The sequence below is a fragment of the Vidua macroura genome, chromosome 7, assembly GCF_024509145.1.
Source record: "Vidua macroura isolate BioBank_ID:100142 chromosome 7, ASM2450914v1, whole genome shotgun sequence".
NCBI classification, from domain to species: domain Eukaryota; kingdom Metazoa; phylum Chordata; class Aves; order Passeriformes; family Viduidae; genus Vidua; species Vidua macroura.
The window spans coordinates 19666735-19694624 of NC_071577.1; the positions used below are offsets into that span (position 1 = coordinate 19666735).

General features: G+C 43.2%; 1 long non-coding RNA gene across 2 annotated transcripts; it reads left to right on the plus strand.

Moving 5' to 3' along the window:
- The first annotated feature begins 241 nt into the window (after window positions 1–241).
- LOC128809866 (uncharacterized) lies at window positions 242–27316 on the plus strand. Of its 2 annotated transcripts, none has more exons than XR_008437862.1 (7): window positions 242–325; window positions 433–551; window positions 2607–2801; window positions 4458–4594; window positions 20625–20745; window positions 25133–25238; window positions 27229–27316. It is a non-coding gene; the product is annotated as an uncharacterized LOC128809866 (long non-coding RNA). The 2 variants fall into 2 exon arrangements; XR_008437863.1 differs by having other exon boundaries at window positions 25133–25231; window positions 27229–27287.
- The last annotated feature ends 574 nt before the right edge of the window (window positions 27317–27890 follow it).

Sequence of the window (27890 nt, forward strand, 5' to 3'; positions counted from 1 at the left end):
GTGCAGTGAATGCCTGCAGCATTTTATTTTCTACATGCAAAGCGTGTGTGCTCAGCAGAGAAACTGATAAACCACACAGCAAATCAAATCTGCAGCTGTGGAAGAGGGTGTGGGACGTGTAAGTTAACAAAATACACGCACTGAGTCTCGGAAAGGCAGTGCCTGGCAGCCTGGGGCTGGCTGAGCACGAGCGCGGGGGTTTCCTGCCCTTGGCAGCTTGGCTGCTGCTGCTGCTGTGGGAGGGGAAGGCCTTTGGCTTTGGCACTGCTGGGCCCTGAGGGGCAGGAACTCTGCACAACAGCGGAATTGAAAAGGCTTAAGTTGGGTATGGGGATTTCTCCAAACACACATAAATAACATACCAAGGGCTATTTTGGTAAGAGTGGGGATGGAAGGAGTACTGCTCTGTGTTGACCATGTTTTCATCCATAGTGATCTGGGCCCAGCACTGGCTGCAGAGCCCCACCACAGCCACAGCAGAGACCCTCCATCCCTCCCAGGCAGCGTCACCACCCCTAGAGGTACTTGAGCCTGGAATCAAAAGTGCTGAGGTAAATTATTTTTCAGAAGGGCATGTAGGGACTGAACAAAGGACAATGGCTTTAAACTGGAAGAGGTTGGGCTTAGATACTGGGAAAAAAATTTTCACTGTGAGGGTGGTGAGGCACCCGAAGCTGTGGATGCCTCATCCCTGGAAGTGTTCAAGGCTAGGCTGGGTGGGGCTCTGAGCAGCCTGATGTAATGGAAGGTGTCCCTGCCCAAGGCTGGGGGTCAAATTTGATCTTTGAGGTCTCTCTGCCACCCCAACCCATTCTGTGATTCTGTGAAATCCCTGCACTGCTTGTACCTCTGATACCAAGTGTATTTTGGTGTAATGATCACAGCAGCATGCGGGGGGAGGAAGGAGGGTTTGTGAGGGTGATTTGGGAAACCCCTGTGTGAGGACCTTCAGCCCCCATGGCCATGGCCTCAGAGGAGCTGCCTGTCCCTGAAGCACAGCACGAGGTGAACACGTCCAGGCCCAGGTTTGGTACCTGCATCTGACAACAGAGGGAGTTACACTGGGCAAAGGGGTTCATAGGACTTGATTTATAGAAAACACGTAATAGTTTAAAGGCTAGTAAAGCTCTTGCTCTGTAATGAGGAAGGCTGTTGCCCACATAAAAGGGTTCCCAGGGCAGTACAGGCTCCGAGGGAAGACCCTACAGACCGGCATGGGGGCTTTGACCTTACCAGGGCACTGCAGCTGGCCTCAAGCACGGGCAGGGGGCATGGAGCTGGGCCCAGGCCCAGGCCTCACTCCCTTCTCTTGTCCTGTGCTAGGAACACTCAGCCATGCTATGTAAGGACAGAACTAGCTCTAACCAGGGGCTCTCACACTGCTGAAGGGACACCTTGCCAAATCTGTCAGCAAATGATTCTTTCAAAAGTGCTTGCAAAACCCTCTGGTTGCTGAAGAGTTAAACTTCCCTGTAATAGGAATCATGTGCAAAATATCCAAATTTGGTTATAAATCCTGTTTAAGTTTCAAAGCACAAGTGTTATTGGAGGTAGCAATACTAACATCAAACAGCCTTGATAAGATCAACAAATTACTAAGTATAATTGTTTGTGCTGGGGTGTGCGCAAGGAGATAAATAACTCATAAATTAAACACCAGTGCCTGAGGGTGAGTCATTCATGGATTCAGAGCTGTCCTGACACTCACAAGAAAAAAGTAATTTTCTCTTAGTTCAGTAATTATGCATTTCAAGATATAAGATCAGCAATCAATGCTAGGTGTGCTTGCAAAGGTGGAAGGATACTTCAGCTATTGGAGTTTCCCATACAGAGATTAATAAGAAAAGTCTGTTGCTTTTCTCTGTAGTGGAGAGTATTCAGACTGAGATACAGTTCTTCAAAAAGATAATGACTAATAAAGGGATTAAGAATAGATTATGGGTCAGATTTTGCTGTTATAAATTGACAGCATTCTCCTGGCTACTAGTTTATATTAGCAGAAAATATGTCCCAAATTATTAAAGAAAATTAACAACCCCCCTGTGATTAATGCTGTTAGTCATCCAGGCTAGTGCTTGCTTCTGAGAGGCACCTGGCACCTTGCTGGCTGCGCTGCAGCTCAGCTCTCACGCGGGGTCATTAGAGCCCCTTCCTGACTTATTCATAAGACCCCATGAGGATCTTGGTCTAATCAGGGTTTTCCTAAGGACAGGGAATAGTAATGTAATCTGTTATTGTAACAACATCATCTTGATCTGCTTTTATTTACTAATGTTTTGCCAGCCATTAAATATTTTTCTGTCTAATTCAGACAGAGATCACACTGAGAAATCATATTTTTGGGAATGTGGTGTAAAACTCACAGCTGCTCAACAATAGTTACTGCTGGGATAAACTCGCAGCCTGCAGGAGATAATTGATGTGTAACCTACACCCTCCTGACCAATCGGATCTCAAATAGCCTTGACCTCGTCAGTCTGCGGAGTTTTCTGCTGGGAGAAGTGTGGTATGAATCCTTCTGGAGAAGGACAAGAAGTCTGTGACAGTCTTTGATGGGTTCTCTCAGTCCTCAAGAGTACTAATAGTGCCTCAGTTTTCATCCACAGATATACAGGAGAGGTGGAAACACAGCTGGTTTACAGTTACGCGTGTGGCATACGTCATCTCCATTAAGTGATGCCATCTTCTTGTGACACCTCCATGCCTTGCACACAGCCTGGCTTCTGAAGGCTGCCTGAATTTTCTGCAATTCCTACCAACCCAGCAGTGCAGTCACCTCATGCTCAGGAACCTGTCACCAGGTAATAAGGACACTTCTGCTATTGCAAGCCACCTTTTATGTGCCGTGTTGTGGGAAACCCTTCACCTGGAGGAGGTTTGTGTCTAACACCAGGTGCTGGTTTGGGATGTTCTCATGGAAAGTGTTAAGAGGTCATTGATGCCATTCTGGGAAAAAAAGAGATATGTTTAATTTATATTTACTATTTGGGAAAAAAGCTGTAAGCACACCCTTTTATCCCAAAATAAAAATGAGTTAATGACCAGAGTGTTTAGCCCATTGGGGATGTCATTGTTTTCAATTACGTGCCATTCTGATGGGAGAGCACCGATTCTTAGGCTGAATGGAGATTTGTGCTCCAGCTATTTGTGCCTTTTAAAACATTTTCTTTACTACTTTAAGAGAAAACTGTAAAATGACAATAATGACATATTATTACAAGTAAATTACACTGTAAAATAGCATTAATATTGCAGTTGAAACCTAGAATTTGAAATAAGATGGAAATATTCATTTGCACACAGCTTTTGTTCTTATCAAAAGCAATTTGGATTAGGAATGAGATTTACTTAGCGCCTGCACTCTCAGGCGAGCTAATGCTCAGTCACCTGGACTGAGCAGGCTGTCAAGCTCATCTGTCACCAGCCGCCACAGGAGCCTCAGGCAGAGCCCGGCACTCCCCGGAGCGGAGCGGCGCAAAGGGAGCCGAGGTGCTGAAACAGCTCAGAACGGCATGGGCTGGGCAGCCAGGGCTCCCGTGGGAGAGGGCCGGCCTCTGGTTTGTCTCCACAGCAGAGGAGGTTCTGTACCACAGAACGTGAAACCCACTCTTCTCCCGCCTAATGGAGAAAGACTAATAGGAATTAGAAATTAATAAACCCAAAGAGGGTGCAGGGTAGTTAGTAATCGGGGTCCTTGTGCTTAGGAACAACGCTGTGCAATTTAACACTCCATTTCATAAAAATTGTCCCCTGAATTTGACAGCCCTATTCTTTAGAGGTCAAGGGGTTTTGGCCGTATTTTTCCTCTCCTCCATTCACAAATAGGAAACCATCAGACCCTGGAAGGTCTACTTCTGAACAGAGCAATTTTGCACTGGTGAGGACTGCAGGAGAGCCCCTTTATAGGGGCATGTAGAAGTGACAGGGTGTCAAACTGCATTTAATTGCTCTTTTTTGGGCTGTGTTGGCATCAAAGTTGGTTGGCCTTTCAAGTAGGACATGCTATTGTTCATTTAATTAGGACCACCAACAAGGCCCCATAAACATCCCATGGCAGTGGGTCTTAAATCTTCCCTTCTTTCCATGCTTCATCCTCAAACAGAATGGACCTCCCCTTCCTCACACCTTGGGCAAGGGCAGCTGGCTTTCCAGGAGATCAGGCCACTGTTTGATGGCTACAGGATGAACAGGGCAACCCCAGGAATCCAATCACTTTTTTTTTTGTCATAGCTTTCATTAATTTTTATTTGCATTTTCAGCACAAAAGAGTAATAAATCTAGAACGGATCTTTCAGGCAGCTTCTGCTTGATGTTACCCTTTCAGCCCTTGTTCTCTCTGCCCATCTAAATAACACAAGGCAGGCACAAAATTTCCATAGGGTGAAATAGGTGGAGAGCCTCCTATATTTCTATAATCCTTTGCAGCAGTGATAAATCTCTATTATGTGTCTTTGTAGTAATTTTTCTGTGGAACAGAGGAAATGAACTGGCAGGCAGTCATGACTGTCTTGTGCTCTTCATGACCCCACACAGAAGATGGCAAAGAAGGCCAGAAAGCGCTGCTGGGATGCTGCTGCCATCCTGGCTGTGTAAGGTAAGCCCCAGGCAACCTTCCCTCTCCACAGGATAAATGGGGCTGCAGGGAAGTGCAGACTGCTCCTGGTCCTGTAAACAGCTAATTTACTCCTGCTCTGCTGACACACACAGGGCAAATTGGGAATAAACCAGTGTATGCTTGTTGGAAACACTCAGTAATTCCCAGACTGTATGAAAGTACATTTAGAAAGGATGGAAAAGCAACTCAACCAGCAACCTCTTGTGGATCTGTGCCAGTCCCCAACCCGGTGCCTGGAGTGGAGCAATGAGCATGGCACAGTTGTGCTCCATCCCACTATCCCCTTCCATTTCTCCAGTAAGAAGGGGTGTTCCTGTGACAAATCAGGCATTGTTAACCTGTAACATTAGTTTTAGGATACAGGAGCCATGTTTTTAATGTCTGAGCCATTAAAAACAAATTAAAAATGCAAGGAGTTAGGATGGCGATGGGAGTCAGAGGGTGCAATCCCAAGGCTGCCTACAGCTCCCAAGGCAGCCCTGCCAGAGCTCAGGCAGCTTGCAGGGTGCTTCTGCTGTGGGGGCTCTGCCTCCCTCCCCTGCTTCTAGCATCAGCTTTTACAAGTGTCCTGTGTGCTCCTGATGGCGAGGTCCCAGTGACAGCAAATTGACAAAGCTAAGTGGTGCTCAGCATTGCAGGGACTCTGCTGTGCCACTGTTCCTGCAGGACTGGGAGTGTTTCTGATGGGCAAAAAACCTATTCTGGCAAACTGCAGGTTTGAAATATTTTTTGGTTCTTCCATGAGGAATAACATGAGGTGTTGTATAAGAAAGGCTTGAAAAATGTGTTTTTATCTCTTAAGTAAACTCCTGGAATGGTTTGGAAGGGCATTGGCATCACAGCAGGTCTGAGACGAGTATGTTCGTTCTGAAAACAGTGGTTCTATTTTCAAAGGCAGCGAAGGTCTATTTGCAGGAGTTGTATTTTAATACTATGTCAGATTGTATCTTAGAAGTACTTATGGATTATTTCTAGCAATCAATTAGAATACATATATTATTTATATTCCACTAGATGCCTTTACTTGGGGCAAATTATCTTTAAATGTGTTAGAAATCAAGTCATACGCTATCCCTGACAGTCACAGTGGGCACCTTCAAAATAAGAGAGCTGTTTTCTTTTTGGGGCTCAGAGACCAGCACAGGAGAACAAAGGCATTTTGGTGCTTGAGCCTTGCTGAGGGCCCGGCTGAGGACCCCAGGGCCTGGCAAGCATGTTGGCTCCCTTAGGAGTCCCTACCCAAGTGGGGTGTAGGAATGAGTGTCCTTCATCTGATGGTATTAAAAACCTAAATCCAAACCTCAACTAGTTAATCCATTTTTTGTAAAGTATCTCTAATAAGAAAGATATTCAAAAGCACTTTGACAAATCTCTTTCATTATAACAATGAGCAAATAAGAAAAAATAAGCAGGAGGGGTCCTGAAATAGGAGAGAGGAAATGCTTTCTAGGTGTCCCATGTTAACAGAGGAGTTTTTATGCTTCGTATCTGAAATTACCTAAATGGAAGGCCATATCTAGGGCCAGTTCTGTTTTGGTTTTCAGGCAAATGTAATTTTAATCATAATGATCCCACTGTATCCAGTGAAACTACTCTGAGCTTGGAGTTACTGATGTGCCTGTCTTTGCCTAAAGACAAATATATTTTTATAGGCAAATTAAGGGTAATCATGCTTTAAATCTTTGTTATCCCAGTTATTTAAACTGGAGTCCAAGGAAACCTTCCTGGTCAGAATCAGAATAGACTTCTGCATCTTAATTATCTAAATATTTTTATCAAATTTGTTATTTTCCAGTGCTCCTGTGATGAGTGGGATGGGTATGTGGGAAATGCAATGAAATATTAAAATGTTTGTGATATATTCTTGCATATTTAAAGATTTGAGGATTTTGTTCAGCAGTTGAGTTTATGAGCCTGCAATACCAACATTTATGCTTTCACTTCTTCATAAACCCATGGAAACTTTTCAGAAAAGTTTTAACTACAACATGTCAATGAACTATAAAGGAAAGGTTTATTTTGTGTATACCCTCTTTACCTGAGGTCCATAGTTAGACTCTGCATTACGGCTTCTGGATCTCATGTGCTCAGTCTGTGCTTTTGATCATGGCACTCTGCACAAAGCTGAGAGAATTTCTGCTTCATAAAGAGGAAAATACAGACACGTTTTGATGTCTATAGAAATGCATGTTTGCTCTTGTTTTTGAGGCAGGGGAACTTAGGGTTTAACATCTCAACAGTTTTTCTTAGGTTTCTGTGCCATCAAAGTTTCCAAGAAGCACTTAATGGGGAATAGAAACCATTTGGTTGTGGTGGTGATGGTATCCTTGATACGTTTTTCTTTAAAGGTTGTACATGGATAAAAATAGTAAGTAACCCAGTCTACTCATAACCACTTCATCTTTAAGTTCATGCAAGTTTAGGGAGGTGTAAGTGACTAAAAGGATGAGTGGCTTAAGATTCACTGAGTGATACTGCAAATACAAGGACTGAAATACCAAAGGAGTAAAGGATATATAGACCTTTGCCCATTACATCAAGAAAATGAAAAAGTTAGGAAGGGGGAGGGGGGGATTCCTGTGCTACATTTTTCAAGTCCTACTCCAAAAGGGGTAACCAGCCCATTAGTATAGGTGCCAGGAAGCTGCTTTTGTGACATCTCACCAAACACACCTACTTTCACTGGACCATAGAAAGATCAATCCTGTCTGAAAACCACCCATTACCTAAGACACCTAATTTATATTAGAAGCTCTCTAAAAGGCACTGTCTGGCCCCCAACCTTCACTGCCAGTGATAAAGAGGATGTTTTACACCATATGTGACACTTAATCAAAACCGATATTCTTTAACAAACCCTTAACCTCTAGCACACAGGAGTCATATGAGGCCAAGGGACAAGACACAGATCCAGCTCAGGGTGGCATATCCTTTGATTAAGATGATACAGATTTCCCATTTTTATCAGGGTTACAAATTCTGGATATATCCCTTTTTGATTTGTCAGCATTAAATTTCAGTAGAGGTTCAAGCCAAAGAGAGACCAAGACTAGTTCTGTCTTCAACTGTGTATTAGGAGATAATTTCTCTGAATCCTCTGCAGTAATGATCCTCTGATCTTCTCATCTTTCTGTAAGCAAGTTTTCCTGGGAACCTGGATTTAAACTATGGCACAAACCTTGCTTGCAGCTGGGTCCTTTCTTAAGGAGGAGTATCTAAATACTCTTATTCTGTGAGCCCTGAAATGGACCCTTTTTTCTTTCCTTAGGTCTTTTTCAAAGAGGCAAACCTTCAAGTAAGTTCTTTCACCCTCCCTTGGATTTCTGGGGCAGGAGGTTTTACTTACTGAGTATACAGCACTTTAGATGAGGATTGCAAACTTCAGGGGGTTAGACAGTTTTCACTACCTGCAGTACATTGGAATCTCAGTTATAGTTGACTTTACTCCTGGGTGACTTCCCTTTCCCCCCAGTTTTTTAGGTGAACCCGTATTCTAGCGTTTTCATGTGACTGGTTTGGGCATGGAGAAGTCTCTCAAACTCCTCATCACAGCGGTAGGTTTGGCTGGTTTCCCCCTTTGTAGTCAAATTTTTCAGTTGGAGGTTTAGATTTTATCAGGAACATGGTTCTGCAGAAATGATTTCTAGTCACTATTCCCTGAAAATAACATGCTGCTTTATTATTAATGTGTGAAGGAGATCTTGGAAAGGGTTTTACTTTTCAGTTGAAAGTTTTTAAACACTGAACCAGCACATCTGTTCTGCGAGGCTCTGTGGCTGGCTGGAGGATATGGGCTCACTTTTGCCAAGTGCACAATATCCTTGCTCAGCACACAGAAATGTTTCTTATTTGGGCTGTTTTCATTGTTATGGTAGTTATTAGTACATTTATAAGCAAAGCTCTCTCTGTGAGGAACTGTCTTTCTCCTACTTTTCCATAGGAGCAAGGAAGACCCTCTACCCTCATGGAGAAGACAAAATAATCTACAAATTTCTCTAGCAAAAAAGGACAAGATTTTGTATGAGTTTAAGATTCCAGGAAAAAGAGACAAGTAGGAAGCAATGGCTCTCAAACCTTTCAGATCTTCTTTTTTCTTTGCACTCCATGAAGGAAAAGGGGCAATATATGTAGGCTACTCTCTTTAACTTCAGTCATAGAAAGACCTGTAATCATGTTAAACTATATTCAAAGGCAGCTTCTGTTTCATAAATGCAAAGCTGACAAACAGAAATCTGGAGGACTGGTTCTAGTTTATGGCATATCACATACATCAAAGGTCAGCCTTTTATTCTCCCGTACTTTGGTTTTAAAGCTTCTTTAACATACAAAAGCACAATCAAGGAAGAAAGACTTGCAACTCAGCTGCCACTCCCAATTCCTTACCCATCTTGATTTCTTGATCAGAAAATTAATTGGGCCTTGGAATCTTAATTTTTCTTAAATCTCTTCAGATTTAATCAGTGTGTTCTGCTGGAAGCAATCTTTCACTTAAGATTTCATAGCAATATAGCTAGAGAAACCATGTCATTTCCTGCATCAAATACATCAAAGTTGTGTGTGTTGGGTTTTTTAAATTTTGTCCCATGCTTCAGTTTTGTTCTCTTTGCTCTAAGGAAAGAGTGTGTTTTATTTCTTTTTCTACTGGGGGGTGAATCTGCTCTACTGCAATGCAGTCTAAAATTAATAAATTCCCAGGGAAAGAGGAGCAGATGCCTCCTCCTGTGCAGTGTGCTGGTACAGGAGCTGACAGCAGTGGCAGGAATGGTTTTCACAGCCAATGCCTTCTCTGTTGCACATGGTATGAAGCACAGCCTCTTGGTATCATTTAATTAAAAGGCAGAAGGCAGACTATGCTGTGACCAAGTGCTGCCACTATTATTTAATGACACTTCCCAAACATGAGTGCTCTCACAGCAGTGAGAGATGTAGCCTCCCTTATCCCTAACTTGGGCATTCAATTTACTGTTCGCGGTGTCCCACTGAATACTTCCATTCTCTAATGAGATGGGACGGTAGTTTGTGTTTCCAGATTTAAAGCTTGCTGTTGCAGAGATTTGGCTCTGGCATTCGCGGGAGGAAGTTGCCTTGGGGGCCAGAAGACTGCATTACAGCATTTAACAGCCTGCTCAGGTTGCCATTATATATGGGGTCAGCTAAAAGCAGTGCAGTCCCATGGCAAGGTGCCTAGTTTGTGGTTTGTCTTAAATCAAGCCTTTCTAAAGAGGCTTATGAATGTTTGGAGAGAGTTTTCATTTTTGGCTTTGTTTAAAACCCAAGATTTGGCCCCAGCATTAAAGTCAGTGCCACATGCAGAGAGGAGTCTTGCTTGGCTTTCTTGCACAGGTGCAAACCCCACTTTTCATTCTTGTGCACACTGCAACTTTGAGCTCCCTCTGCTTCCTCAGCCTGGGAGTCTCCTCAAGAGTGGGAGTTCCTCTGAGGCTTTGTTAAACATGAATTCAACCCAGCTGAGGACACAAGGATGTGCCAAGGGTGCTGGAGTATGGCTCACCTCCGCCCAGGTGAGAGTCTCCCACAGTTGTCCTCTCATCCATTTACCCCCGGCTGACCTTCCCAAGGGCTGGTGAACCTGAGATGTGGGACTCTGCTGTGTTGGAGGCACCTGTTTCATCCCAACCATACCTCAAAGCACGTGCTGGGTATCCATTGGCTGGGAGTTACCTCATGCTCTGTGAATGGGAGCTGCTGTAAGATGGGCTGCTGGACTCCAGTCCCTTTTTTCTTCTCTAGTCCCAACAGGAGCCAGCAGCAACTCCCTGTCTGTTCCGTGCTTTCCCCTCCTTGTCATCTCTGTGAACTGCTCAGAGATGGGCATACACAAATGTCTGTACCTGCCCTCTGCTTTGCGGGATTAGGAAATAAAACACCAGCCATCTTTGTGTTCCAGCAATCACAACAGCATCCACAGAGCATGGACTTTGGTTCAGAAATATTAATTTAAAAAAACCTCTTTCATATTTGCCTGGAAAGAAAGCTGGAGCTCATTATAGCTGCATGCTTTATGGAAGCTTTGTAAGTGGTGAATACAAGATACCTGGTAAAACTTTTACAATGTGTAATGACATCCAAGTTGTCTATTTTCTGGAAAATATATTGAAATTGCCAGTTTTGGCCCTGGGATTAGGCTGTAATACAGGATGCTTATAGTTTTGAGAAAATACAGGAGTAAAAATACAAAACAGCTTGACACAGAATAATAGAAGGGAAAAAAGACTATCTTAAATGCTGGTGGCAGGCCAACATGGGTATTTAGAAATTAAATCCTAAATCTGATTTGTGGTCTAGCAGCATCTTGAGATGAGTGCTGCAGGTGGCAAAGGGCAGTTTTGGTGTCCATGCGTGTCCTGGCTCTCCAGAGGGCTGCAGGTGCCATCCTTGGGCCAGCTCTGCTGGCTCCATCAGTGGCTGGGCAGGGAGCTCGTGGGGGCTGCTCTGCCCTCTTCATCCCAAACCTCCTGATGGACAGACTGGACAAGGGGCAGGAAAAAGAAAAAAGCTGATGGCTGTGGAAGGATTAAGATGTCTGTTGATGCCCAGTTTGGCCATGCAGCTAACAGCCCTGCTTTCAAAGAAGCTGAGGCCCTGCACACTGGCTCTACCTCTCCCCAGGGCTTGCAGCCACCCAGATCCCACAGACTCCCCTGCATTTGAGGAGGATGAGGATTTTAGGTCTTGCAAAACCAGCCAGGAAAAGAATTTAGAGCTCACCTAAAATGTATCATGAGCCCATCTACAGCAGGTTGTTGGATGCAAGTACGGAGAAGGAACCTAACTCATTCCATGGGAGACGCGTGCTGTAGCAGACACAAGGCTACAAAGGCACATCACCCCTGTCCTGGAGAAGGGACGGTGCCACTGAGAGCCTGGCACACCTGCGTGCCGTCAGGCCTTGGCTGTGAGGTTCAGTTGCTCCCCGTTACTTGCTTTCTTTCACTTTCACTGCTAATTGGCACTTTTTAGGCATTTTTGCGTGTGGAGTGTGTTAACACAGGATAGGGTTATTATCAAATTAATTAGGAGCTCCCTCCAATTATTCCTGCTGTGCCTGCCGGGCTCTCCCCGCTTCCCCCCGAGGGGCTGATTGGCTACCCTAGCCCCTCCGGCTCTGAACGGCGGAGCGGTGCCACGGGCTCATCACGGCGCTGCTCCCGCCCCATCCCCGGCGCCGCCGCTGCTGCCGCTGCCAGCTTGGCTCCCTGGTGCCCGCCAAACGGGACCCAGCGAGCTCGGGAGCCTGACTGGAGCCGAGACGCTGCTCCCAGAGGTGAGGGTAGCTGCCCCGGCTCGGCACCAGCGAGCTCAGGGATGGCTCCAGCCAGAGGGCGACACTTCTCCTCGCACAGGTGAGCACGGGGGCTCAGGGTGGTTCCGCGTCCTGGCAGGGCTGGGCAGCATGGCTTTGGGTGGGATGCGAGAGGGCACGGCTGGAGTGGAGAGCTTATCCCAGCACCAGCCTCGCCTCAGCGAGAGTGAAGCTGCAGTACCTGGTGTAGGAAACACCTGAAGCTGAGGCTCTCAGGCAGGGGACAGGGATTTATATGCTGAAACTTGCAACATACAAAACCACAAAAGCAGCTGAAGCCAACCAGCATGTGGACATTTGCTTAATTGAGAAATAAGCACATAGTTGTGGGTCAGTGACTATACAGCTGATTGGCTGAGGCTATTTTATTTTGGAATAATTTACAGTTGTTAAATGGATTTGGAAAAGCCTTAATAGTGGTTATTAAACTATTGACTTAGCCTGACGTGTTCAGTGTAGTAATCCGTGTTTGTGTTTGTCGCTGTGACGAGGCTGCTGGAGCCGGGAAAGGTGCTGGAGCGCTGTCAGCGCAGGCAGGGAGCTGCGGGGCCGCGGGGGCGGGCGGCCAGGGCTCCTCCTGCGCGGACATCAGCAAAGCTCTTCGGATTTTATCTGGGTCAGAAGCAATGCTCTGCTTCCCCATAGCTACAAATTCATTATGTGCATCTCCATCATCATCTATTGAAACTCATTTAATGTCAAAAAACCCTCCTCTACAAAGAGTGACTTTTTTGCACCTGTGCAGAATCAGACGCGTTTTCAACTGTTTGTGCAATGAATAACTTCAAGTGCAGCACTTGTCGAGTTTGCCCTTCTGGCCAGCAGTTCAAACTGTTCGCGTTCATTTATACCGCGGTGCAGGACACATTTGCTAAGGACTATAGAGCACATATTTTACGATGCGTGGAAGAAATCCCTCCAAATGAACTAAATATCTTTCCTACTCATCATGTCTCCTGTCCACAGGTGATTTACAGAGCAATTCTTATTTTCTTTTTATTGTTTTCTTTTGTATGATGGTTAAAAAGGCAGTGGACAGATACTTAAAAGATGAATCCCCTTTTTCTGTTCTGTTTAACCCCTTAAATGTGCACAGTAGTAAATGCTGGTTTTCCCTGAAACACGGTTCTGTGGGCTGGCAGCTGTGTATTAGTGTGGAGGCTTTGCTAGAAGGAACGGAGCTCTTCAATATTTTACAAAAATATTTTTTTCTCCAAATTGTCAGTTAATGACCAAACTCCAGTAGATGTCAGGAAGAAGGAATGTTGAGCAGTCAGATTAAAAAGAAAACAAACAGAAAAAAAAGAAAAAAGTTTCCTCTCCAGATTTTGGCTCCCCTGTCTCAGACAATATTATTGTTTCATTAGTTGCCCAGTTAGCCAGAATCCCTTCTGGGAGAGACAGGCCCTACATTTCAAAAGGAAAACAAACAAATACACCATCCTGTAAAACCACTCATCCCTGTTAGTTTTCAAAGAAAAATATAATTCAAGACTCTTTTAAAATACGATACATGGGCAGAGGAGGTCACAGGCTCTGAGGGCACCTTTGGAGGTCATATCACAGGGCAGCTGTCTGCAGCTGATGGCTGCAATGTTTTTATTTACTCTCCATCCTCTTTTTAAATATCCACTTTGGAAACACACCTTTGGTGTGAATAACTCACTAGACTGAAGGGGGATTTTGGGTTGCAGGGGAGAAGAAAAGCCCCACCTATTCAGTGGCAGTTACAGAAATGATGTGAGGCCTGTCACAAGGAGTCTGCTGTGAAGGGTGACCATCTCTCCAGTTTGGGCAAACCCTGACCTACAATGGCAAATTCCCTGCTGAGGCTCTTTGCCCGCCAGGACTCCTACACCAGCCCAGTTGCCTGGCATACTTGCTGCCAGAGATCATGTTATTGCTTTTCCAACCATTTCACAGGCCTAAGGTCAGACAGAAAGGCTCCTCTTGTGCCAGCATTCCCAAGTTTTTTTGTGTGCTTAGCAATGCATACCCAGGTAACAGCAGTGACAAAACTGCACGTCCCTGTCTGGCCATTGTACTCAAGCAGTTGCATCTTGATATGTTCTGGTGATGCAGGAGTTAACTTGCAATGTGCAGCCACGTGAGAGCTGTTTTGTTTTACTAATTATTATAAATTTTTATTTGCCAATTATTTTTTAAACATATCTGGACATATTTTCTTCCTCTTGCCTTTTTAAGAATGGTTGCTAGTATTTCTACTTTAGAAAGCCTATGTTCTCATTTCAATTATTCTACAGTTGTTTTCTAGAGTTGAGAGGTATTCCAGTATTAAATACATAATGTATGAGTACACTCAATGGATATTCATGCAGTATTTCAAATGAGAGTTGCTACTTTTTCCAAATATATAGTTATCCAATAGGAAAGAACATCATGAGAATTTTCTATCATGGAATGAAAAGCACACAGAAATCTGGGGGCTCCAAGTATTTCAGACCTGTGCAATGTCACTGTATTTACCTCCAAATACTCTGTGAAGTATCCTGTGTGAGGGCACTAACCTAGATAGTTTACGTAAGACTGCAGAAATTCAATTCCAGAAATGAACCTTCGTATCTCTAGGAACAGCTGGAGAGGCTCAGGTCTACTCATCCTGCTCAGAATGGACATGAGGAATTTGGATTAGATGCAGATGGAGAGGGGATTTTGTTAATGACAGAAAGAGAGGCAAACATGTTGAGGCATAACTGCCTGAACACAATCACAAAATATCTGTGTACTTATTTCTGACTTTAAACGATGAACACCATAAACATGCTATCATGCAAGAGTCAAAGCATATGTAAACGTAACAATATCCCATTACCTCTCCAGCAAAGGAGAATTTTCATCACTCATTCATATCCCATTGAATCAGCATAAAGATTCACTGCTGGCTGTTAATTATCCTCTACAAAGATCTGGTTATTTTGCTCAATTTTAGTAACGGCACAGTTGTTATTGTAGCATACATAGAGAGAATGGTACCTCAGGGAGCAGGGAGGAAATAAATATGCTTGTGTAGAATTTTAACTAGGAGAGTTCTGTTGCACTGAAGGGATTCATAGGGTAGGATTTTGATATGTGCTTCAGGAAATTAATCTTTTTCAAGACAAAAAACCTTGCTGTGACTCTCTGAATATGTGATACCACTCAGAATTTGAAAGACATCAGCCACTTAAAAATAGCTTGCTGTTATTTAAAAGCATTTCTAAGACTACTTTGACTGAAGGGTAGACGGGAGAAACTGGTCTGTTTTTCTCTGAAGTCTGTGACTCTCTAATCACATCAAGGAAGGTGTATGCAAAAGTTCACAAGGCCCATTCATCTCTCTGGGGTTTTTGAGGGGCACTTGGAGGCCGCCAGCCAAAGGCAGCAATCCACTTCCTCCACACCACCATGGTGGAGGAACTGGGACCTTAGACAGGAGCTTTCTTGGCAGGACCCAGTGTCACAGCAGGAGAGCACCAGCTGGAACTGCGCTTGGGCTGGATGCGATGCTGGAATCACCAGGATTCATTGGACTTCAGGAAAAGAAGAGCTGGGAGCAATGGTGAGATATGCCAGGGAGCCATGTATTTTGTGCACTGAACTGCTGCAAACACTGCAGTCACTTGGCACTTTAGAGGCTTCAGGAAAGATCTGCTGAGGGTGTTATTTTAGAGGGTGAGTTCTTTCCCATGTGCCTTCCACTATCTGAATGTCAGGCAGGAGGAATCAAAGCCTTGAGACACTTGGGTTGCTAAATTCACTGCTGTTGGTATGAAGCAGGTAGGTGGCTCTAGGCTCAAGTAGGAGGACTAGCCTTGCTCAGAGGCAGCACTGCAGCTGCAATGAAATCAGCCTCATTCCCTGTTTCTCATTTCTACTTGATGCCCCTCTTCTCCTTGGTTGTGCAGGGATAAGTATAGAGTTCACAGATTGGCTGTTTGTTTCAAGTGTGCAAGTGGAAAGGACAGGAGAAAGCATGTAACTTTGGGTGGAAATACTGAGAAAAATAATAAAACAAAATAAACAAAGCTGAAGGAAGAGAATTAAAACTTCTATGAATATCAAGAATAGCTAGAGATGAAGGGAACCCAAAAAAGATACTGGGTCAGGAAAGTGAAGCAAGAGCTTTGGGGTGGGATATGAGAAACCACGAGACACGACAGGGTGATCACCAGTGGTCACTGAGACACCAGCCATGGCACAGCCCCGTTGAGGTGTCTGTCCCTGCCACGCCACTTGGATGTGACTCTGCTAGTCCTGCTGCTACCTTCTTGGCTAGACTCCTGCAGAATGGGACAAATTTTTTTGCAGTCCCTTGTGGTTAATCCAGTATAGCAGCTAAGAAATCAGCACCAAAAGGCACAGTTCACTTGGAGGTACTTGGATCCTTGCCTAGCATTGCAAAGGAAAAACCTGTGTAGGCTACTCCCAGAATCCCATACTTGGGCTGATTCTAACAATGACATAGATTGATTATACCTTCTGCCCATCTGTCAGCACTGTGTTCAGCATTAAATCCTGCCCAGCTTGGAGCAGCTATTTTCCTTTGCTCCACTGTAATGGGAAGATTCATGATCAGAAACTTTCCACTCAGAGCGGCTAGAAACAGTTCATTAATGCAGTATGATATGTTGTTTCCTTTACTTCTTTTAAGTTCTTTGAGAGAGAGGTGGGAGATGCCCACTGCCATATGGCCAACAAGAGCTGTGGAGTGTCTCTCTTATGAGAAGACCTGATAGGTAAACTTGATGTTTGTTGCTCAAATGATGTCTGTGAGCAAGCAGGATTCCAATGCATTCTACTATTCACAGCTTGGAAAGTGTTGCAAGATCATTTTTGTCTGTGTGTTTTCTTGTTACCAGAATGTTTTTTGGTTTTTTTTTTTCATTTTGGCATGCCCTGGGTTAGAAGGGAAGACCATAAATATTTTTTGAATTTTAATAGTGTTACTACAAACTGTGTAGTATTCTAATAGCTGGTGTAAAATTCCTGTTTATTTAGGAGAGACTTGCAGCACATCTGTATAATTTTTAATGTGTAACATTAAAACATCTTGAGAGGATTGTAAAGATGTTTTTTCCTATTGCTTTTTAGTGATGAGTCAGAAAATAGTCTTGATGCCCCTTCTGCCTCTGTTTTTCTTGGCCCCCAGCTGTTGTCCTGCAGCTGGAACAGATGCACTCTGTACCTCCCAACGTCTCACTGGTACGAGGGGAAAATAGCCCTCAGCAAAATTCTGTGGGAGACATGCTGTGCTTCATGTGTAAAGCTGGTGGATCAAAGATATAAACTAGGAGTATGTGGGGTTTTCTTTCAGTTCCTGCAGGGGGGTAAGACTTGCCTTAACTAGATTTACCTTCTAGGAATGCAAAGTCAGTGTGGAAGAACACTGGGGCTTCTGGTTTCCTCAGTGTTTAGACTGTTTTTATCAGCCTTAAAATAAAAGGATAGCAAAATTAATGTGCAAAATGTTGCAAGAGAAAAGATCAGCTGGCCAGCATCTAAGGGATGTATTTATACTGATGTCCCAGAAGTTCAAGTGTGATCAAGTTCAGGTGCTCAGGTAGAGCAACAGAGTGGGCAGATTTTTTGTGCTCTGGCCTGAGGAGTGGGGAGAGTTTGCTTTCCCTCCACCCCTCTGTGTTTTTCCCTTCATTCAAGCAAGCAGCCTGACCACCCAGTGCTGCAGTATTTCAGTGCTATTTTGCATCAGATGCACACAACCCAAAGCATGGGCTTTTCTAGTATATAAATTGCATCTTCTTATTATGACTATGCTAATCTATTTCTAAAAGTGCTAATTCCAGTAAATGACTGTCATTTTCTTATGGCTCAATTCATACCATGGTTAAACACTCCACAACAAAGGAAGGGGACATTTGCTTGTGTAGCCTTCAGTTTTGGCCTGAATACTGTCTTATACAGGGTTAGCCTTTATGCACAAGGTAAAGAAGCATGAAGGCAAATGCTGACTGAAAGTCTGGAAGCTGTTGGAGATGAGCTGGGATCTCTGAATGTTCAAGAAAATGCATATCAAAATCCAGAAAACCTTATTAGAGTGGTATTTGTGATCTTGCTTTCACACTTTGTGTTGCAGCAGCAGAGGGAATTCCCTCAAGGTCACGGTTTCCTGATGGATGCTGTGCCTTAATGGCATTCAGGGTAGCATTGTTGGGAAGGAGCAAATGAGCTCAGCTTGGACCATCAGCTTTGAGGGATTTGGGCCCCCATAGCAAGGCCTAGATCAGCCTAAAACACCCGTCAAGGACACACCTGAAGAGAGAGAAGTCTAAGCAGTGCTGGGCCACAAGGCATGTGACTGCAACTTTGGGTTGGTTTGTGCCACATAACAGAGCTTATTTGGGATTTCAGCATGGAAGCAAATGTGTCAGCTACACAGGTGATGGATGGAGTGAGTAATCTCAGAAGATATGTGAGAAAAACACAGAGATGAGATCAGCCACAAAGGAAATAGACCAGAGGCTGGATAACAATGAAAAAGAAACAAAGGGGGGGGGAGAGTTATTTCACCTTCTTTAGAATAATAGAATTATTTAAGTTGAAAAAGTTCTTTAAGATCAAGTCCAGCCATTGACCCAACACTGCCAAGTACACCACTAAACCCTGTCCCTAAGCATCACATCTCTCTGGGCAGCCTATTTCAATGCTTGATAACCTTTCAGTGAAGAGATTTTTCCTAATATCCAATGTAAACCTCTCCTAGAACAACTCGAGGCTGTTTCCTCCTGTTCTATTGCTTGTTACTTGGGAGAAGAGGCTGAGTCCCAAGTGGCTACACTTTCAGGTGGTGTGGAGTCATGTGGTCCCCCTTGAGCCTCCTTTTTTCCAGGCTAAACACCCCCAGCTGCCTCAGCTGCTCCTCATAGGACTTATTCTCTAGGCCCTTCAGCATCTTCATTGCGTTTTTCTGGACACACTCCAGCACCTCAATGTCTTTCTTGTAGTGAGGGGCCCAGGACTGAATGCAGATTTTGAGATGTGGCCTTACCAGTGGAAAGTACAGGGGGCAATCACTACCCTGGTCCTGCTGGGCACAGTTTTTTGGGACTAAAACAACTACCCAGCATAAGCATTGAATCAGAAACATTTTCTTTGTGTGAAGGAATCTAGAATGTTTTTTAGAGCAAAAACTGCCCCTAAAATGAGAGTCTGCCTCCCGGGATGTAAAAAGGAAGCATATTCAGCATGAAAGGGGTTAAAAAGTAGCGGGAGGGGCTTTATCCTTCTACTCATTCTTTATCTTTTCCTAGGAACTACACTTCCTCATTAAAGGATACGTTAGGTAAACCATGCAAACTCTTTTTTTAAATATCATGATTACACTTCAAATGTAAAAACGCACATGTTGCTCTGGGCTCTTCCTGGGCTTCTCGGTGAGTGAGTGTGTGCTGCTGCCTTACCCACGGCTCTGCAGGGCTGGCATCGCAGGAGCAGCCAGAGAGCAGCAGGGCAGAACAACCAGGGGCCAAGGGAGCACTGGGTGCCTGAGACTGGAGCCCTGGTGGGAGAGGAGCCAGCAATTTTCTGTTTGACAGAGACCAAACGTTGGAACAAACCATTTTTGTAATGGCCAGCTAAGATGGCAGCAGGAGCCTCTGGACAAGAGAATGTTACATCTTTCTTTTGGTTACTTTTAATACCTTGGTGTTATTTAACAAGGACCCTGCTGAATGCCCCTTCCTAGGCACAGGCAGGCTGTGGGAGCGAGGCGTGCCTGCGTGATCCGTCACACAGCCAGCGGCGTGGGAATGCCTCGGCACCCCTGGGAGAATCTCAAATGCCAACCAGGGCAAGTGAAGGGAAGGTCTGTATGGCCACCAGGTCAGCCTGCAGGGCATTTTGATTTAATCACATCTCATATATGGCCAGGGGTATCATTGTATTTTTCAGCTTTGCTTTTTCCAACAGTTTTAGATACCTCATGTGAGGAAAGTAGTATCTTTTAAAGAATGCATTCTATATTTGGTAGTGAGTGATTTGAGGCATGAATGTGTCTGAAGGAGAAAGGCTTTTCAAGCAGAATGCTGCTGGCTCAAAGGATCCCACAAATTCTGCTTCTGAGTCGTGCTGCCCTCTCAACAGCCTGAGCCTTGAGGAATCAGTTCTGGAACTCCTTGAGACTCTGCATGATATTCTTCAACAGTCTCTTTCTACTCTGAAAGAAAAATGTCAGAGAGCATTAACAACTTAGATGGGCAGGTGGCAAGGCTTGAAAACCAGAGATGATTGAGAGAGGAGCACTGTCCCACAAGGAAACAGCTACTAATATTGCACCGGTGGTGGGCTTGGAAAAATTAGTTTTGGGGGGTCATTAACTACAGCACAACCTTAAATAAAAAGGTGGAAAACCAGATCTAATTTGTCTTCAGCCAGTATATTGGCAGTAGAATTAATGGACAAAATGTTGAGAATGGCCTCTATTTACATCCATGCTGAAAATCTCAAGTTGGCTGTAATGCCAGGGCTGTAAAGAGACACTTTTTACACACAAGCCTGTGCACAGTGGTCCAAAGCAGAGAGCATGGACCAGGCAGCAGCAAGACCTGTGGGGGCTTTGTAGGATTTCAGGCTCAGGCTTTGAGGCACTCCAGAGGACACCGAGATGCTGCTGAACTCAGAGCCTCTCACCATTAATGCCTCAAGTTGTCTCCTTCTGCATAACTACAGGTGCATGGTGGAGGCAGAACCTGGGCTGGTTGAGCTTGGGAGCTGTGGCTGCAGCTGGTCTGCTGCTTCCAGGAACACCAACCAGTGCTGTGTGGCAGAACTTTGCAAATTGTGAAGGTATGTGGAAAATCTACAAGAGGAAGGAAAAATGTTTTCCAAAAAAGAGAATGGAACACTAGTTAAATTAGATACTTAGTCAGAAGAGAGGAAAAGGAGAAATGTTGATCCATTGTTTGGGACAGAAAGATGGTGAAATGAAGGATGGACTGAGATTAAAAAATGGGAATTTATTTCTTGGCTCTGCCATGAAGACTTCACATGTAACCTCTGATAAGTCTCTTGATGCTCTTGCACATCTCACTCATGTCTCTAAAATAGGGATAATCTCTTCCACAATTAAAAAATATTCTATGAGGAGAGCGTCCTCAATGATTTGAGTCCTTAAGTGGGGAGGCAGAGTGGTATTAGAGGGAGTTCTCTGATTTCCTTCTATTATGGGCACTGCTGAGTTAGATAAGAAACAAGCCAGGATTTCAAACAGTTTTGGAGTTGAAGTGTTGGTATCCAACAAAGAGCAAATGTTTTTTTATTGAGAGATAAGGATATTTTGTTTCTCACAGTGTAAACACAAAATACTGGTCTTTGTAGATTAGCTGCAGCAATGAAAATACTTTGCATAGTCACTAGTTGGGAGTTCTGTTAATACATCCTAAATGGTCTGGTACAGGCTGGAATGGGGAGTTGAATTAAACACAAGATACTGGGCAGGATGAGGCTTTTTCACTTAGGATAAAGCCAGCTCTGTTCTCTGTGAAGCCTCTGCTTACAACCCTCACACTGATGACCACATAGCAAATGTAGACAAACCAGTGAGGAAATGGGAGAAAGGACCATCAGCTCACTGCCATGTTGGTTGCCACTGAATTCTGATGAGAGTAGCTGCCTCTCTGCCCCCATGGGAAATCTTTAACGTACTTCAATTCCTATTGGTTTCTATTTGACAAAAGTGATATCTAACTCAGTTTACAGAAGTCAACATTTGAGGTCCTTTATTCTGACTTTGACCAATAAGTTTCTTCTCCCCATGGAAAGCCTAGGAGCAGATTACAAAGTTTCACAGATAATTTGTAAACCCCTAAAATTGTTGTGGGTTGTTGGTTTTGTTTTCCTGTGGCCTTTAGAAACCTGCTTCCCAGTCTGCCTCTTCCATTGCCTGAAAATCATGGGAATAAAGAAATGTTTGCTGACTTCCAAATGTGAATTACAACAGAATTTGTGAGGGTCTGGGTCCCAGAATCTCAGAAATCAAGTGTGTGTTTACCTTTTAGTTTCTGCAGGGTCCTACTGCTCTGGGGCCTTGACTCTTTAGGGAGCAGTAAATAAGAAAAAGGCAGCTCTCTCCCTCTGGACTAGAAATAACTTGCAGATTTAATTTACTTGTTTTATTGTAGATGTTTATGCTGAATTGTCCTACTACAGAAATTGTATAATTCATCCAGGAAATGAAATGGCTTCAACAACTAAGTTGAGTATCACATAAAAAAAATCAGTGAGGTTTTATAATACTGTTCCTTTAGACTGTTAAAATCTGAGTCAACTTGTTAAATATTTACTTATTTAACAAACATGCTGTTTTAACCTCCTCCCTATACCCTTAAGTAATGAATGACAAAGCACAAAAAAAAGGCTATTCACCTAGTTTATTTTAGATACGGAAAGGGACGGGTAGGTATAACATACTGAATAGAATGGGTTATTATATTAAAAAAATGCAAAATGTAGCTAGTTTAGATGACTAAGAGTAAACTGTAAGAGTTTAAAGTAGTTAAGAGTCTTCTAAACTCTTATTGCTCCAAGCCTTGGAGATTCCTTATGCCTTGCTAGATCATTATTATTCTCTTAGCAACAAAAGACTAAAAAAAAAAATGTTCATAAAAAATCCCAGGATAAGATCATAAACATGTAGCAGCAAGAATAACAATGCTACACACATCCCTTTGTCACCCAGTGACAAGAATGGGCACATCTGTTTTACTGGAGTTAATATTTTTGGGAAGAAGAGGGGAATAGCAGAATTTGGATGTTGAATCCTTTAATTATCTTTCCTTTGTGTGGGTTATGAAGAACAGTGAACCAGAGCACTGCTAGATATGGCCACAGGCATCCAAGGTAGCCTAGGTGCATTGATTGCTTCAGCACCTACAAGCACGATTACAGAGCTTGAGAGACAAGTTTCCATGTTACACAATATGAAGAATAAAAGGTTCCTGGATTGTGTTTTTAGGGATGTAAGTATGCTTAAGCAAAGGAGGGTCTGAGGTATACAGTGCAGAAGAGAGGGATAGATGAAAGCTGAATTACTGTGACTAGAACATAAAAAGGCAGTCATCCAGAAGGGATTGTGAATGTTGGAGTGCCAGAGTTTGTCCCTGGAGGTGTTACTGACAGGTGATGAACACACAACCCTGGGGTGAAGTAAACAAACCTTGTCCAACACTCCTAAGCTATGAAGAGGGAGAAATGTGACTATAGTGGGTAAGTGGTTTCTGGAAGATTTTGTGCCCATTGATACATGGTGCAGTTCTGGGCTTGGACTCCTCTCACTGTCCGCTTCCTTTAGCATCCAGTAAGGTGCCAGAGATGTGTGACACTGGCAGGATGGTCTCTGGCAGACCAGCAGAGCTGGGGGCCCTGCATTGCACTGAGAAGAGTGAGCAGTGCCAAGAACCCTTACATAACTTCCTTCAACTGTGTCTTCTGCATGGATACCACACTTGTATTGCAGAAAAAACAGGAACATTTAGAGGCCAAAGATGTGTGCCCCTCACCAAACTTTTAAGAATGGTTAGACCCATGGACATCAGTGATGTGACAGATGAGAAAGTGGGATGAGAAGCTTTTTAATAGCACTGGTTCCTACTACCTTAAGATCAAACTCAGGGCATGAAGTTTATCTCTAGTTTGCTGTGAACTGGAAGATGCTGTTTTCTCTTTGTCTAGTGTGCTGCACATGTAGATTCTTGTAAGGGTATCCCACGGGGTCTTTAAGAACAAAATTTGGTCCTTCCTTTTGTGTTGGGTTTCAGCTCATCAGGTTTGAGAAATCTGCACTAAAAAAATATCTTTTCCCCCCCAAAGTCAAAGGGCAAAAAATGGAGTATATCATCATCAAAGCTGGATAGTGATGGATTAGAAATCCAGCACAGACCAGTAGTCCTGTGAGCTGCAGATCTTTATGGGGCTTGGTTCCCCTTGGGCAAATCTTGTTTGGATTCTCCTAGGTCTACATAGCTGGAAGCTCTTACTGCAGCTTTTCCTGTGGGGTGGGTATTTATAACACCTTTCATCTTCACAGCTTTCTTGGTGTTCAATAAGGGTTTAATTCAAACTTCGGTGGGTCTCCTTTGACTTAGCAGCTTGTTCTTATGAAACGTACAGGAATTTTTCAGCCTTTTTTCACTCTGTCAGATGTGGTTAAAATTGGCTACTGTTTGTTCTTGTTCGTTCTCTCTTGCACAACATGCAAGCATGTACATGCACATGTGTGCACACATGCGCACAGACAGACATTTATTTTACATATGAAGAGATAATGGTCTCAACTCCATTTTAATTTCTGCAGGAATCCAGGCTAGGAAAAAAAGTATTGCAATGCTACTTCTTTGGGAGAGGAAAAGGAAAATGAACTAATTTTTTTTTCTATGCAGTACACAGATTATTCAATTACCATTTTGCTTAAACGCAATATGTGTTGCTGAACAACACATAAAAAGATGTAGTGGGCTCTGTGTCCTGGAACTGCAGTCGTGCTTGTGCACGGCATGCACGCTTTGCCTCCAGTGCCAGAGTGGTCCTGCTGAGACTGGAGGAATGCATGGGGAACAGAGGCTTGCCACAACATCCTGCCTCCATTATGTCTTTTGGACCTCTGCCACAGAAAAGAAGGAATTTTATCCTTCATTTGTAAGTAATTAAGATGATAGCAGAGTTTGAATTTTCCAACTTTGTGAAAACAAACTAATAGCAATGATCCACTTCAATAACTCAGATACTAATTGACACAAGAGAGAGAAACAATACATTAAAAAATAATTAACTTTTGTTAATTAATTTTTAGGAATAGGAAGGACACCTGCAGCATGTGCAGATATTTGCAGGTGTCATTAGACTGGGAGGGTTGTGTAGTAGTTTGGAAATTGAAACAGGTCAAAAGGACCGGGAATGATCTGCAGCATCGTTTGAGAAGTAAAGTACGTTATTGCTAGTGAGCTGCAATAAAGGTGATGAAGATGTGCATTTTTTAAGGATGTTTATAGAAGCCAGAGGTTAATTAGCAGTTAAAAAGCATCCACTGGTGTTTTATGTGAGCACCTTGAGTGTGTTAATTATCATTTTCAGCCTCAAATATGCCTCTTTCAGACTTAAGCTGAAAGAGATTGATGATTCTTTTACTGAGGCATTTCTTAGATAAATTTTAATTAGTAACTTTCCCCCCTCCCCCCAAACAGTTTTCTTCTGTGACCAGAAGTGGAATTTCATCTCACTTGGCTTTCTCTTCCTTGGTATTTGTGATGCAGTTCCAGTATTATCTGTGGTAAAGCAGGAAGGTAAGAGGTAAGGGGAATGCATCTGTTACCAAGTCTTGTCCAAATTATAGATTCAGACTTTGCAGAAATGTAGACACAGGAAAATGTGAATTTAACCCTAGAACTTTCCACCTCCTTTTTCAAACTTAGGCACAAACCTAAGTTGTTCTGTTCCTCCTAATGCTTTTGTCTAATAAAATGATGCTTCTAGGAAAGACCACAAGTTTTACATGTCATTGTGAACATGCCAGAACTCTCCAAAACCTGGGGTTCCTCATAGGGAGAGTGGACCAGGCACCTTGGGGGCATTTAAGCCCCCAAACTGAGATGACATGGGTTGTGTGTAATCCCCTAGTACCAATTAAAAGAGAATACTGAGAACCTCTCTCAGACACCTCTCATGGAAGGCTCTCATGTCACAGAGTCTCCTGTCTAGCCCTCTCCTGTAGGTTGCTACCCACAACTCCTTTCTCAAAGATCCTGTCAGGGATTTTTTTTTCCCTAAGAAACAAAAAACCTCCCTCACCTGAAGATACGTAAGAATTCAGAATGTACATACAGGTTTCCAAATTACCTTACAGAGACATTAATTTCAACTCTCATTGTTCAGACCACACTGTGGCCTGGCTGCTGGAACTGAGACTTGCCAGAGAAAGCATGGGATATGGTTTGGACTAGAGCCCCAGACTTCTTCTCCTAGAGGGAGCCACAGAGTCTTACTTGCTTTTGCTTTGGGAATGGGAATTCAGACTGAAATTCATAGAATGAAGTCACTTCATCCCTCCAAAAGTACTTCCTTTCAGAATTTGTAACTCCTGCTATTATGTTTTCAAATTTTCAGCAAACATAAGTGCACACGTGTAATTTGCTAGTCTCTTTCATTTCACTGGCATACTTTTCTATCAGTACTATTAAAAATAAAATACCAAATTGTGAGAAAGAATTACACTAGACAAGAAATACACAAGAGTTTTTCCCATTCAGGTGACTTTATATTTTATCTATGTATCTATTTAATTTACTTCCATTCTAATTTTGTGATGAGTAATGGAGGAAAATCCTTAGATGCTGTATTACTGATTCTGCAAGTCAGAGTTATGTGGCCTCTTCCTATGAACAACTTTTCTAACCTTACCTAATGGATCTAAAATTTTCCCCCAATTATTTCTATGATTAGATTTTATCTGTTGTGATGACCTTGAAGGGCAGGAATTAAGCATAAACAAACAGGATAATGATGGGGCCCAAAGACAGTAACTTCTAGAAAGCTTGCAAAAAGACATTTCTCATTTAAGAGAGGTGAAATGAAGAATGATTAACTTGCTAAATGGCAAGTTTTCAGCAATGAACTGATCTGCTTTTTCCTGTTGCCTCTTCCCAAATGGGTGGGTGATTAAATTACTTTGTTTCATCTTCAGAAGAAAGAAATTTTGTTAATGAAAAATATTCTTAGATGGACAGTGCTGCCAATTAATAAAAACCACACACATATTACAAGATTTAACTAATAATACTCTTTATTTCTTTCTTTACACAGCTAAAACAACGATAATGAAATTAAGGGGGAAAAAAAAAAACAAAACCCTTGGGCAACTTGTTCCCTATTGTAATGACATACTTTAACACAAGATAAGTTTTCTCTAACATTATTAAGAACAGAACCTGTTTACTGGTCAAATACTAGACATCTCTAGTGAATTTGAAAATTTCCAAAATATACAAAAATGTGTCACCTGGGGAGAGTTACAGCTGTAACAAACAAGGAAGAATTTCTGATTAAAAAGGAACATGACTTATTTTGTCCCAATTGCTCAAAAAAATTCATAAATAAAATGACTAGGTTGAAAGCTATGTTCCAGAGGTTTGTCCTCACATATTGGTGCATGTAGAGCTTGGACAGACTTTCTGTTGGCCCCATTCCTTGAAGATCAGTCATCTGTGTTGGTGAAGAGTCACAGCCTTTAGATTTGTGCACTGGGTTGTTAGGCTACTTATTCACAGGTTCTTCCTCTTACCAGGCAGTGTGTTTCAGACCTCCAGTGAAGTACATGAAGAGCCTGGAGCAGGCATATTCCTGCTGTGGCTGCCTGTGAGTTTGCTAGGCCTGCCTCTACCCCATCCATAGCTTCTACTGGATGTGAGCAGACCAGTGGAACTCAATGTCTCCCCTGCTAACAGCTGGATTCAGGTACCACACTTTTCCCTTTGACCTTTCTTTAATGGAGTTGTTTCAAGCAGAGACCAGTACTCTTAGAATTGCTTCCTCATTTAGACAGAAAAAATGCTCTCCTAAAATCCAATTTCGCTAAGTATTATTTGTCTTTCATATGGTTACACTTGGATACCATCACACTTATGCAGCACACTAAATCAGTGCCTTCATATTTCACATGCTCTCAGGTAACATTTGTGCTCCTCTAAAGGCTTGAAATCCTGGGCTTCTGACAAGACACTTTACACAAAACATAGCCAAAAGCAAGTTCCTGTGTTGTTCATTAAGTCTGACACCCTGAACTAATCTACTTGCAGGTGCTGAAAGGAGTCTTACCTCTCCTTGTCTACTCCCATCCATGGAGCTCTGTTGCTCCCTGTGTCTAGTTTGACTCAATTTAGCTTGCAATATCAGAGGCACATTTTTGCAGGATTTTTCTTATGGTGATGTCCATGAGCTGTTAGGTTG